This window comes from Melanerpes formicivorus, unplaced genomic scaffold, assembly GCF_026170545.1.
Source record: "Melanerpes formicivorus ecotype bairdi unplaced genomic scaffold, bMelFor1.0.p_v2 SCAF_19, whole genome shotgun sequence".
Lineage (NCBI taxonomy): Eukaryota > Metazoa > Chordata > Aves > Piciformes > Picidae > Melanerpes > Melanerpes formicivorus.
Genome location: NW_027142371.1, coordinates 8,451,087 through 8,464,679, shown reverse-complemented (window position 1 = coordinate 8,464,679; position 13,593 = coordinate 8,451,087). Strand labels below are relative to the sequence as shown.

At 38.0% G+C, this 13,593-nt stretch overlaps 1 long non-coding RNA gene across 7 annotated transcripts in view; it reads right to left on the bottom strand.

Annotated features, from left to right (window-relative positions):
• The window catches only part of LOC137446915 (uncharacterized), a 120,157-nt gene that overhangs the window by 2,831 nt on the left and 103,733 nt on the right, over positions 1–13,593 (bottom strand). For 4 of the 7 annotated variants that reach the window (XR_010988751.1, XR_010988755.1, XR_010988757.1 and 1 more), the window contains 3 exons: positions 6,759–6,901; positions 1,825–1,894; positions 799–1,244 (listed from right to left, as the gene is read on the bottom strand). This is a non-coding gene — a long non-coding RNA (uncharacterized lncRNA). Of the gene's footprint in view, positions 1–798; positions 1,245–1,824; positions 1,895–3,816; positions 3,977–6,758; positions 6,902–13,593 lie in introns of all 7 variants that reach the window. The other 3 variants (XR_010988752.1, XR_010988756.1, XR_010988753.1) reach the window with 2 other exon arrangements.

Sequence of the window (13,593 nt, the reverse complement as noted above, 5' to 3'; positions counted from 1 at the left end):
GTTGAAACAAACAAATGGAAGACATCTGTGCTAAAACATAACTGGAAAGCAAGAATGTCTTCTATTTCATGTTCATGTGACAGCTTGAACATAGCAGTCTTGGAAACAGCTGCACCATTTCTTCTGGCTTTCAAAAGGTAAAATGTCTTGTTTATTTTCTGTTTTCCTTTTGTTGGCAAAACCCTAGAAAGCATGAACACTCAGGTGTGATTTTCTTCTTTAAACCCAAAAATGCCAGCTGCTGTACATTAAAAATACTCAAGCCAAAATCAGTCCTTTCATTTATATAAATTCTACACCTATGCTGTCATGGCCTCAGATTTATGCCAACAGGTAAAATTCAGGATGGACCTTTGTTATTAAGTATTTAATAATGCCTGGGGAAAGTGAAGTCAGAGGATGACGTAGGAGTCTATGCTGACACCCAGCACCGTGGGCCGTATAAAGAGCAAAAAAAAGGTGGGGCAGTTGATTAACAGACCTCTGCTTCATTTTTGGAAGCCTAGATTAAAATCAACTTTATGTCATCCTTAAAAATGTGTTTGGTGATTTTTAATTAAGCTACTAATTTTAATTGGTCCACACCACAAAAATGCCAGGGGCACCATGATGTCATTTTGGATAAATGACAGCCTTTGCTTTTGAGGGTCCTAAGGCTCAGTAAAAAGTATATCAAATAAAAAGCCAGCACAGATGTCTTATCTTGGTTTGCTGGTGGTTTTATTTTTGTTTTTTATTGGAGAAGAGAAAAATCATGATTCAAATAGAAACATTAATCTGGGCCAAAACATGTCTTACTGAGTTGTTGTATAAGTAGTTCTGGATCCAGTGAGATTGTTAACTGGCCTTCAGTGAAGAATTCTCTGCACTGCCTTTTCAGGACACATTTTTAGTCCATTCAAACATTTTTCAAAGTCTTTCTGTATATTTATAGACCACTCTTTTTTCTGTACTCAGAGCAATGTGTCAGCTGGATGTCACTGCTGTAAATCATCTTCTGTATTTGGGCACGGAGGAAGGTATGACATTTTGCTCTGTTTTGCCTTGTTTCACTGCTGTTGGCAATGAAAGCTACCGACTGTCTTGAGTTTGTCTTGATGGATCTTCCTTCAGGCAACTTTCTGTCTTCTGGTTTAGGATGGGGCTCTAGAAGGTACCGGACCAGATGAATCACAAGGATGTCCCACAGTCAAAAAGGTACTGCTCACAGCTACAGCATTGTTTCGGTAATGGAAGTATGGAGTCTGTGAAAACAAATACAGACTTCTGCAATATAAAGCTCTCCCTGGCTGATTTCATGCAACGATCCCAAAGGGAGATCAGTGCTGAATAGGGGACTTAAAGAATGTAGCAGAACACAAAAAAAAAGACAACATCTTCTGGCACAAAGAGGGGTTTGGAGCTGTAGACTAAGGGCTTTTCTACACTGGAAAACTGACTAGAATTGCTGTTGCAGAATAAGCTATTCTGCAGCAACTTACTGACCGACCAGTGACTTCTCCTCCAGACTAGAATACCCACACAGGGAGCTATTATGGATAGTTTATTCAGAAATAGCAACTGTGGTCACTTTTCCTACTCAGATAAATGCAGTGTCCCTGCATCTCTGTAGTAAGGAAAAAGCTTGTTTGTTTGTGCTTTTTACAGAAGAATACTTTTTTCTCTATATATATATTTTTTTCTTCTCTTTTCCTCCTTTTTTTTTCTCTGATACATAACACGTGGCAAAATGGTAAAGCAGACAGGAATCTTTCAATCAGACTCTGATGCAATCGATTAAGATACTTAATTTAAAGTATATTATAATTTACCATGATTACTTACATGCTAAGAACATCTGTACATCTGCAAGGCTACGTCCATTAGTCCACTACAGGATGCTGCATCAGTTTAACTAAATCATTAAAAGGAAAAAAAAAAAACCTAATTAAGTCAGTAGAAAAATATTAACAAAATGATTTGCTGTAGTCTCTGATTGATGGATCTCACATCTCAGTCATCAGCCTTCTGAAAACATCACATGCATTGTGAGAAAGCAAAATACACCAGTTCCATGCAAAACCCAAGTTTTTTGTGTGTTATCTCAGTAATTTTAATAAACAATACATAGATGATTGCTGTCAGCAATGCCTCAGCTAGTTAAGAATTCCTGCTTGTGCCTTAGGCACAGGTGGATGGCTGGTGGGTGTCACAATTGTTACCAGAAAGAGGGTTCCTTTCTAAGAATCTGGTGTAGTATTCATTTATTATTTCAATATTTTTCTGCATGTCCTCTACTCTCTAATGTTAAAGGGCCTCTCCTGAATTGTGCTAGAATACTTCCATGTTTGGATCCACTCACAAGGACTTTAGAGTGCCAGGAGAGCAAGACTGGGACCTTAACATGTTGAGAAGAAATGGCATTGTTGATGATACCGCAGACCAACCACTAGTTCTAAGAAAACAATATTTAAAGCCTTTTCTGTAAGCAGAAGGTTTTCTTTCAGCCATTTAAAGATGTTTGATACTTCGTCAGAAGGAGAATTAACATGCTGATCAACCACTCCAGTTGTGTATTTGGTGTAGAGAGCCTGATGAGGTCATACCCTCAGCAAAACTTTAGAATGCTATGAAGCAAATCAGGAGAACCAATTCCTATCTCTCATTTTAACAATAGAGTGCCTCATAGTACTGGTGTAATGTAAGCAAATGATAGATGTTGCTGAACAGCTGCAATTGCACTACATTGGCTCTTCTCAAAGATTCAAGCAGGAGGGAACTGTTCCTTTAAGATTTAGGTAAATTGATTTTCTTGATATTTCAGCCATGTTGTCATGCCAAATTAATAAAAACATTAATTTTTACTTAAAGTAATTTTAAAAATTATTCCATTAACATTATTTAATTCCTGCAGAACATGCTTATTCTAGAGAGGTATTTGCTGAAATACATATTTACTTCCAGAAAATGGGATTCACTGAACAAATTCTATCATGACATGTAAGGAGAGTCATGCTGCCTCTTAGATACCTTTAAAATAATTTTGACATTCTATATTCTTTTAAGGACTCTTGATTATGAAGCTCTACAATCTAAAATAAATATTCACATATATGTGTATATATATTCATATATGTTACCTATTTTGACAAAGAAAGACACACTTTATACAAATCCATTTTTGCCAACAAACAAACAAGTTGCCACTGGGAAATAAATACTCAGATTGTCACACAAACATATTAAGCAATAAAATGGTAATTTGAATAATGAATAGGAAGAAGACAATTACACCACATCTGTTGTCTGCAGGGATCCAAATCCTTACAGGTTTAGTGTAGTTTTGGGGATTACTGACACACTGATGAAATATTGGCACTTCTGGCTCGGTGTTTTGGAAGTAATTCTGACAGTTCTAAGAAGTGCTGTGCTGACAGTATGTTTTCTGGGAATCATGGTTCTACCCATGGGAACAGATGGGAATCAGATTGTTCACTCACAATGACAGAATGAATGGCCACAAGAGTAATTCTGTATAATCTCCTTGGGGAGAAAAGAGCTGTGGTAAAAGGATTCCCAGGGAGTCCTGGGGAAAAAAAGAAATGAGGTTTCATTCTGGTGCAGCAATCCATTACAAGATTATTACCTAAACCCTTTCATGTCACAGTTACACTGGGAAGAACCAAAAGAGTGGCTAGTGGGAAGAAAATGATAAATAGAAGTTGGAAAGCAAAATTAGACATCTCTCAGGCTAGAAATGGAAGAAACAGGACAAAGAAATGCCCAACTAGGAGAATTCAATTATGCAAACAGGTGGAATTATGGAATCAAACTGACCAAACAGTCTTCAGAACAATCTGTGCCCATTGTTTCATTTCAGTTGTGTGCACCTCTTGGGAGCTTGTTTCACATTCATATTGCACATATTCCTCTTCTGCCAAGAGACCATAACCCAAACCAAAGCGGTCACGCTACACCTATCAGGTGGATTTAGTCACTGATAACATAGAATTGAAAACAAAACAAACCAAATCACCACAGAACCATATCACAAACCAAAATCAATAATTTGCATGATGCACAAACTAATATTAATAGAGATTCAAACTGATTTCCAGCCCTAGTAGAAAACTTCTTGTGTCATCAATGAAATAGTGCCTCTTTCACAAGACAAGCTCTTGTAGAATATATGGTCATCACCTGCAGTCATACTAACTTTCTGCTGTTATAAGGCAGCAATAACAGTCTTGATTTTCCTTCTGTATTGTAGATTATTCTGTCTGCTAATGAAGAGTTAAACTGAAAATAAACTCCTTTGAAATGACATGTTTCAGTGGTTTGTATAACACACTTGTAATAAACATATTAAAGGATACACTGAGGTCAGTCATGCTAAAAGACTGCAATAAAAATGCTTTTTGCTGAGTGTTTGAGAAATTATTAGCAATAACTGTTTTCAAGTTTTCATAATCATAAATTTCCCCAGATGGACTTGATATTGGAGAAACATTTCTGTGCAGCATGAATAACTATTTTAATCCTCATTTAAAAAAAAAACCAATAAACTCTAAATTTTGCCAGATGACTTCCTAGGTAAGAGTCTTGCCCATAAATGCAGTGAGGCAGATTGATGCTAACGATATGTGAAGTTCATCTTTGTACTCTATCACTACCGGCAAGATTAACAATAGCATATTTGCATTGATTTATACTAACTATTTACAGTCTGCAGAGCACAGATGCAGAGTTTGTTCATCCATGGAAAAAACTCGTCATACTCTCCTTTTTTGTAGTCATTCCTCTACATATGTGGTGATAGAGAGATTGAGCTTCTGTCACTGGAGTATCCTGCGCAGAAGTCAACTTCTCTAAAGCCAGGTATAGTGGAAAAAAATAACTTTGCTAATAGCTGGGGAAGGTGACCTAAAGAGGACAACCTGTATGCTACATTTTATGTTTAATTTTTTCTGTATGCAATTAATAGTTGACAGAATGTTTTGGTTGGGTTTGGTTTGGGGTTTTTTTAGGAAAGAGTTCTTTTTGCATAAGCAAAAGCCAGAAGTGCTCAGTTTACAATGTAATATGGACTATTGTCTTCTTGAATTGAAAATTAGCATCTTGTAATGAACTCACTGAACTGTTTGGGCACCATTGCATCACTTTGCCCACCAAGGCAAAGGAAAAAGTTGGGAAGAAAAGAAAACTGCATAAAATCTCTTGGCCCAAAGAATGTGAGCATGCTAATTAACCAGCAGCAGTTACTTGAATAATCAAGACAGGTTAATTCTTGTATTTATTACAAGCTCTTTCAGGTATTTATTACATCAGCTGTGACATGTATCTAAGCATCTGCTCAGAACACCACATTGGAATGTGTGTGCTAGAGGAAAGGGGTTAATTCTGGTTATTTAAACTGCAGGTATTCTATTTAAGGAACTTTTTGACACCAACAAGTTTTCAGCTTTCCCTCAGGATTTACAATCTACTAGCACTTTTCAGATGGCTCATACTAATTTTAGTGCTTTCCAAATGCAGTTCCATTCAGCTTTTCAGTACCCAGTGAGAAAACTGGTTTCCTTTCCCTCCTATCTTTTCAGTTTCCACAGACTGGTGGCTAATATTATCAGCACAGACTCTCGATTCAACAAACACAAAATGTTTACAACGTGGGTGACATAACTATCTCTACAACGCTAAAACCTGAGGCATGGACTCACTTGTAGCCAAACCAAAGCTTTCTGACCATTTGATTGCTGCATCTACAGAAAATTTGCAATGTACAGGTAATTGCTGGAGGTATAAACATTGATTTGTGCTTTAGTAGATCAACTAATGTTTGAGATTATTTTTCTTAAGTCTTCCCTGAGAAGTCACCCCCATTATACTGAATTCATAACTTTGCATCCTATTTAATAATATCTCTGTGCTTTGGCATAGTGCTGAAAGGACACAGAAATTGCCACACAAATTTTCTTGATGAGAGGAGCTTTTGTATGAACTTTCTAGAGCAGCTGGCAACAAAATATAGAAATATCTACCATGCTTCCCTGGATTGGTTTAAGAGATGGAAAATAGAAGGAATACAAACACCACAACACTTTTTAGTCCTGTTTGACAACTAAGGGCTAAATTACCTGCTGCCTTCTATTCTTAATAAAAAGCATAAGACATATTCTACTTGTAAATCCAAAGTCCAGCTAGCCTAATACTCTGCTTCTGACAGCAAGCAGCACTGAACATCACAAGAAGACTAAAAGAAAAGAACCTAGTCATGCTTTCCTAGCATACTCTCCCAGTCTCCTTCTATATATGACTCACGGACTTCTGGAAACAAGAGATGTCTTTGTATTCATCAATTATTATGTTTTTCCCTGGTCCATGACAATAGAGCCCAGGGAAGAGAAGTAAAAAATAATAAAGAGGTGTAGAGGAAAATGGAGGGAAAGCAAAGATTTGAAGAGAACACAATATTCCAAATATTTGCAGGATGATATGTGGAGCAGAGAGTAAGAGCAGGAAAACAGGCTGTGAACAAACACATAAGAAGAGAGTGAAAATCCCTAAACAGCAGAAGTGGTCATTCCAGACAAGATCCTCTGTCTTCCTTTGGATAATACAGGTGTCAAAATTCAGAAGGAGTTTTGGCCATATGAACTTGGCTGGAAGCTACACATTTTCTCTATTTCTTTTTTCCCCCCATACATATCAATTCTGCAATCAAATAAAAAAAGCAGGTTTTAAATTCCTTAACATTTGGGCATACACAGGGCAGGTTTTACCTCCCATATCCTCACTGCAGTCCACTGATATTTCAGCCCATGGAAATCTGAGATTGTTGTTTGGCTCCAAAGAAATTCAATGTATAGAAGGACATTAAGGAGATACACCATCTCTTCTCACCACTGGAGGGAACTTTTTTGCCCTAGTTTGAAAAAAAAACTTGGGTGAGATCAAGATAAAATAGATTATGGAGAATTTGATATATGTGTAAATGCTTCCAGATATTTAATCAATGGGGAAGCAGTGGAACAGGTTTGGGCAGCCTACAGGTTGATGACCTGTTCTGATAAAACCTTGCTGGACTATAGAAGTCATTCAATATCCATCCTTGCTGCATTTTCTCATGGCCAGCTAGCTACACGGAAAAGAGATTCTTGATCTTATTAGACTTTAACCTGCCACCCTCATACAGCTTACTGCATTAGGATAGAAGGAAGTAATCTGAAAAGGACATGGAATTTTTACCTATAAAAAAAACAAACAAACAAAACAAAACTAAAACAAACCAAACAAACAAAACCCCCAAAACACACACACACAATAAACAAACCCCAAAACCAACCAAAGAAAAAACCCTACCCCAACAAAACCCACAACCAAATCGTTATCTCTCCAGATTGGGATGGAGAGGAGGAAAGTGTAGGAAATATTGGCTAGGAGTCCTACTATATATGCATGGACATGAAATCTTGGCTGCCCACTGTATGAGCTAAAATGTTGGATAGTAACAGTGCTCTAGAAAAGATTGAACCCTGGGGCTTACTGCTAGGCAATGATGGATTTAATTAGCAGGGTGTGTCTAGAGGGAATGGAGGAGATTCTTCTCAGGACATGACTACACTTGAAACTGTGTGGGCTTTGTGCATCTCTGTTAAATTATTTGAAGAGACTATTGTATATCAATGCACACATTCCTCCTCACAATACAAGATATTCCTATTTTCTGTCATTGCAGTTCTTCATGCAATAAAAACATATTCTGCATGAGCTTAGTTTAATTTTTTCACCTTGTTCACACTCCTTTAGTCTTCTGTGCTATTTCCTACATGTTCAGCTACATTGTCAGTTACAAATAGGATAAAACCTGGCAGATTAGCATTCATCTGAAACAAAAATACCCAGTGAAAATGCTAATGCTATGGTTTTGCCCCTGGTCAGCATACTACATTAAATAGCACATTTCCATTTATGCAACAGGAGATCTTGTAAGTCAACAAATCCACACAATCTTAGAGGAAAGAATTAATCTTACGTAATTGGGAGTTTTGTTTCAGGAAATGAATTTATACCAAGAGTGCCAGTCTTCTAATTGAAAAGATTTAGTGTATTTGCATTCCACTTTGCAGTCTTATTTGTTCTTGAATTTTCCATACTAGGAAGAAATAAAAAAAGGAAGAAGAAGGAGGAAAAAAGAAAGCCAAGAGGAAAGGGATGTGCATACCAGCTTTGTGTGCAGACAAGAAACAGGGTCTCCAGCTATGCTATTAGTTGTGACTCTTAAAGACCTCAGAAAATTTCAGAACATTTCGTGCTGGTTGCTCTGTCTGTAAGATGGAAATTGAGCACTTGGTTATCTCGCGTAACTGCTGTTAGTATTGGTATCCATAGAGGGTGCAGTTGGTAAGTGCACTACTAGTATTACCAATGTAACAAAATCAAAGGAGGCAGGATAAGATTTCATGGATGGGAAAGGCAGCCTTAACAAGAGGCTTTTTCAAATGTCTTTCTCTCCTGACAAAAGATGAGGAAATTACTAGTAAATGCATTAAATTGTATTGCAGGAGGAAAAAAACCAAACCCTGCCATGTATACGTTCTGCCAGGAGAAGAAAAAATGGCACTGAGCTGTACCTCATACAAAAGTGTTTGTATATTGAATAATCCTGTATCGAGCTTGTGTCCCCATGTGGGAATTTCATTTGCAAAAGAACTTCAGGGACTGTTCTGCAAAGAGCATCTAAGCCTGCAGACCCCCCTGCCTTTCCCAGGAACTCTTGCTGCTTGGCTTACTCTTTCTGGCTGTGAAGTCTGAAAAGAGTTCACAGAAGAGCAGCAGGATCAGACTTCCCCTCTCACCTTTTGTTGAAGAAAAAGAAAAGGGTTTGATCCAGACTGCTAAAAACACTTCAGCCTGCATTAGACCACAAACAAATCCATATTACACACAATCTATACACTTACAAACACCCCCACTCCCCCGCCTTCCTAACTCCCGGAACTCAAACTTTAGAGCTTCTATTTACAACGAAATACAGCCAAATATCTTTAAGACCGAATATAAATGATAGTGAAATTGTCTTTGTGCTATGACTTGAAGTATCCCATAGGTCTGATTTTAGCTTCCACTGAAAGCTGATGTAAGGAACCACCACCCCTGGACACAGGGAAATAGACGTGCACATATTTCGTCCAACCCACTACTACCAGTTCCAGGTCACACTGATTAAAACTTTTCATGTAAAACCACATTTTCCTATTTCAGATGTTAATGCTGCACAGTGCAAGGTGAAAGTCTATCCAAAGACAGAATCCCTTAAGAGTGTTAATTAAGCAGGACAATAATAATCCACTGGTGATTTATAGTGAGGTGGATTACTAGACCATAGTGGTTGGTCTGATAGGCATTTATTACCTACTTAACCATTTAAGTATAACAAAAAAAATCATTGTGGTACAAAAGGTGATGAATGTTTCTGCTAAAACAGTCCATTAAGATGATTCATTAACATTACAAAGAGGTCTGCAGCCTGTGTGCCACTTGGAGCCTTTAAAAGTCTGGGAAAGTGAGAGGCATTACCATAGGAAATGCTTTATGCTAAATGTGCCCTGATAGAATCTAAAGTCCATTTTCTGCAGATAACATCACTTTTTACATTTTGCACTACAAGGTCTAAGGGTGCTTTGTACTCAGCTCTCCAGCTCGAGAATGTATCTTCCTAACAGAGGGGTGCGGGAGGAGAGGAGCAATAAAAGTCACAATGCTCTGGCATACATTTGCGTCCCTCATACTTCCCTTTGAACTGATGTCACTGGAATGCTGAATCGCTGGTTACACCACTGCAGAATGACATGGGAGTCATGAGTTATAGTCACAACAGCTACAACTTTATTAAATGCACACCAAATAAAGCTCGTGTAATGATCTTTTCAGGTCAAATAACAGCAGGTTCCTGCTGTGTAACAGCAAGGCAGTGTACCAGCTACAACTGAGGCAGGGAATTGTAGAAGGGTTAAATCATCGTGTAAATGTATCCAAAATACCAAAATTAAGAGCTCAATATTTTCCTAACAAATTATTCCCTGAAAAGTGGAACTAATGAAGCTTGATTCTTTATGGATTTATGTTACATCTCTTACATCTCCCCGTTGGAATAACCCCAGCAGTCCTTCCTCCCGTCCTCTGCTATGTCACACTGCAAGGCCGCCCAGCCCCCTTCAGCCTTCCAGACTCTCACCTCCTCCAAGAACATTCGGTATCTCTTCTTCCCTGGGGAGTACCTTAGTGTGCCTTGGCATCTCTCCCCTAGCCATCCCCTGACTTTTTCGATTAGGCAGCTGAATAAAGCAATGCTTTGGCTGAGGAATGTCAGAGCGATGTGCAAATCAGTCGAATGGCTTGCTGTTGTCAAACAATGAATAATTGCTACGTTCTCCCTTCTTCCTCAATGGGAGCATTAATAAGGATTCCTTCCTCTACTTAGGTGCTAATTCTTGCAAAACTGGAAAAGACATAGTATCTCTGAAACATCTATGTAGCCTGTGACAAGTGTGTCAGCATATTAAAATCTGGGTCAGACAAATAATAAGATTGTGTAAGTAGTTTCCCTAGGGAACCAGACTAAGAGGCATGATAGGATCTCTACTGACCAGAAGTCAGTAGGATCTTGTTTATATATTTCATCTAAAGTAGAGCATCATGCAGCACTTCCTAAATTACAGGAAGTGTGTACAACACCTGCCCAGACTACCTGCTTTAACTCTAAACAAGACAGACCAGATTCTAGGAGGAGAACAAGAAACTTGCACCAGAGCTCATAAATTTTGCCTCTTAGTAGGCAATTAGCCTATTTTATTTCTCAGTAAATGAATGAGCACAGCTACACCAAATCCTGGGCTGGCAATAACTTAGGTAGCTTTGCTGCCCCTGTATGGTGTTTATTTGGACTTCTAGACCTTTCAATTGTTCAGAAATTAATGTAAAAGTGAAACACTGGAAATGCTGAATCTGTTCAAGGGAATGAAGCTGAGACACACCTATGACATCAAACATAGCTACCCTCAATACTATTCAATATCATTTAACTGCTTGGGGAATTGAGCATGCCATATTTAGTGTCTGATGGAAAATATAACTCCATTTCATTCTTACAGGAAAACTAGGCTTTGACTGCATACATAGTGTTGAACAATGCTTTATTACAAGGCATGATGAACTGGATTGTTTTCATCTACAATAATAGGATAACTGTTTTCAAGTAGAGCCATTAACCCAGTAATCAGCTTTCCAATAACCAGTTGCAGAAATGACAAACATCTTTAAAATTAACTATGCTGATTAATGAAACAGTACTGAGGCTGGGAGATAGTGTGCTGTTGAAACACATGCTCTCCACCTCTACATGCTTTAGATTCCCCTGGGACACTTGCAAGTCTCAGTTCTTAGTCAATAATGCCCAAGGGTGAACAGCGCAAGGGAAGTGTATTTGTATTTTGTGGGATGAGGCCTGGGTGTAAGGCAGACAGGAGGGAGGAAGGAATACAAAACAGGGGGAGGTTGGCAGAAGCACAGGCTAAACCAGAAAGAGAAGCTGAACATGTGTGTCCAGTAGGGCTTGATGAGATTCAGAGTGGGACTGGAAACAAGGATGAAAGGATTGGATTGAAAGAGCCACGTTTGCAAAGCAAAGGAGAAGAGTTAGTTGGGAATTTCAGGACAAAGTGTTTTTTGCCATCAGAAAATGCCAACATGCCAAAAATAAATAATAATAATGAAAGTGATATACTGATTTCCATGGAAATATAGTTAGGCAGGTTTGGCTATTTCCACGAGAAAAATCCTTTCTGATTGAGAATAGAATAAAATAGAAATGTGGATGTTCATGTATTCATTACTAAGGTCAGAAAAATACCCAAACATCTGATAACTCCCTACCAAATGCTGAGTGACGAAACAGCCTGGTGACTAAGTCTCACCTATGAGGCACAGCACTCCAAGCAAACTCTTTTTCAATCCACTTCAGAGCTCAAATTGGAGCCTGACAAAAAATAATGTTGAAAACATTATGTCAAATGTCTGCTCCAAACCCCATAAAGCACTCCTTGGATAGGACCCAAGTAAATACCCTAGCCACTGGATGTTGGCTATTCTGGGATGTCTCATTCTTTCTATTCATGTTTTGTTTTTTAAATCATTTTGTGACAAATCTAAAACAAATGTCAAAACCGTTAATTTTTTTATGTACTAGATTTTTTTTCCCCTTTATTATTTTTTTCTCTTTCTGAACAGCTGTAATTCTCAGTGCACCACCCTTAACTCTTCAATTCATTTTTTTTTCCTCTTCTAACTTCATCCAAATTGCTGGCCTTTAGAAGAGTGACATTTAGCTCTCACATAGGGAAAATTAATTTGATTTGTGCGTTCTGCATTGTCCTATATCACTGATTTTATTTAACGTGAGCTTCACAAGAGTTTGGGGCCCTTGATCCCAGGGATCCTGAAGGGTAAAGAAGACAGATTGCTTTGATATAACACAGAGAATTGGCTGCTGCCAAAGCCTGCAAATCAGGATGCCAACATACATATATCCTACTGTTGTTAGTACGGGTTGAGAGCTTGCAACAAGCTTTTATTTGCACTTGGATAAATAACAGCTAACATTAATAAAGGCTAGGAGAATCACACGATTGTTTGAAAGACAGTAAGAATACTTTGGCTCAGGACGTTCATGGTTAACTGGATTCATTACTTTCAAGAGACAGCAATTTTGCATCACTCAAAGTTAACATAAAGTTCATGTTCCTACTTTTTCCTTGCCTATATCCTAACAGAATCATATGAAAACCAGGGGGGAAAAAATAGTCCTCTTCGACACTGCTGTCCTCCATGATGAACAACTATCACATCTCTAATATGACCCTTAAACGTGAGTTTCTAGTCAGAACATTAAATAAAATCTGGTTTACATGGTATTAAACACAGTTAGAAATCCATTTGTTCATTTATTCTGACAAAGTAATCCCCATTAACATCTGTTAGACAGATTCAGAAATCAAGGTGCTTTTTTTTTCAGTGCACGCACCTGCACTTCTCAACCAGAAAATCTTTGAGGCAGCAAACTTTAGTCAGACACAATTAGATACAATTTTCCTTAAATGTGCATTTTTGAGGAAAGATGTGAGAAAACTAATAGTGTACATTCTGTACCTACTATACCATGTGTACAAAGCACACACACTTTTAAACCTGAAAATTGGATGATGCACAATACCCTGTGTCATGTTTCTATGCATACAAATAAGAATAACAGATTTAATTCATAGCAAACATTGTCCTGCACTCATGGACATTTGTTTTTACAAAAGGCCAGGTCAAGCCTCAGCTGTTCTTCCTCAGCACAGTGTTTTACCAGAAGCATTTTCTCTATCCCTAGTGCAACAACACAGCTTGCAGTAGAGACAAATTAGGCTCTGCACTTTATTAGCTCCCTTGATGTCCAAACTGCTCTTCCATACATACCAAATATAGTAAACAGTAAATGCTCAACTTTTTCTTCTTGCCTCGAGGCTTAGAAACAACTTGCAAATCCTCTCAATTCATTTCACATCTCCATTCTTT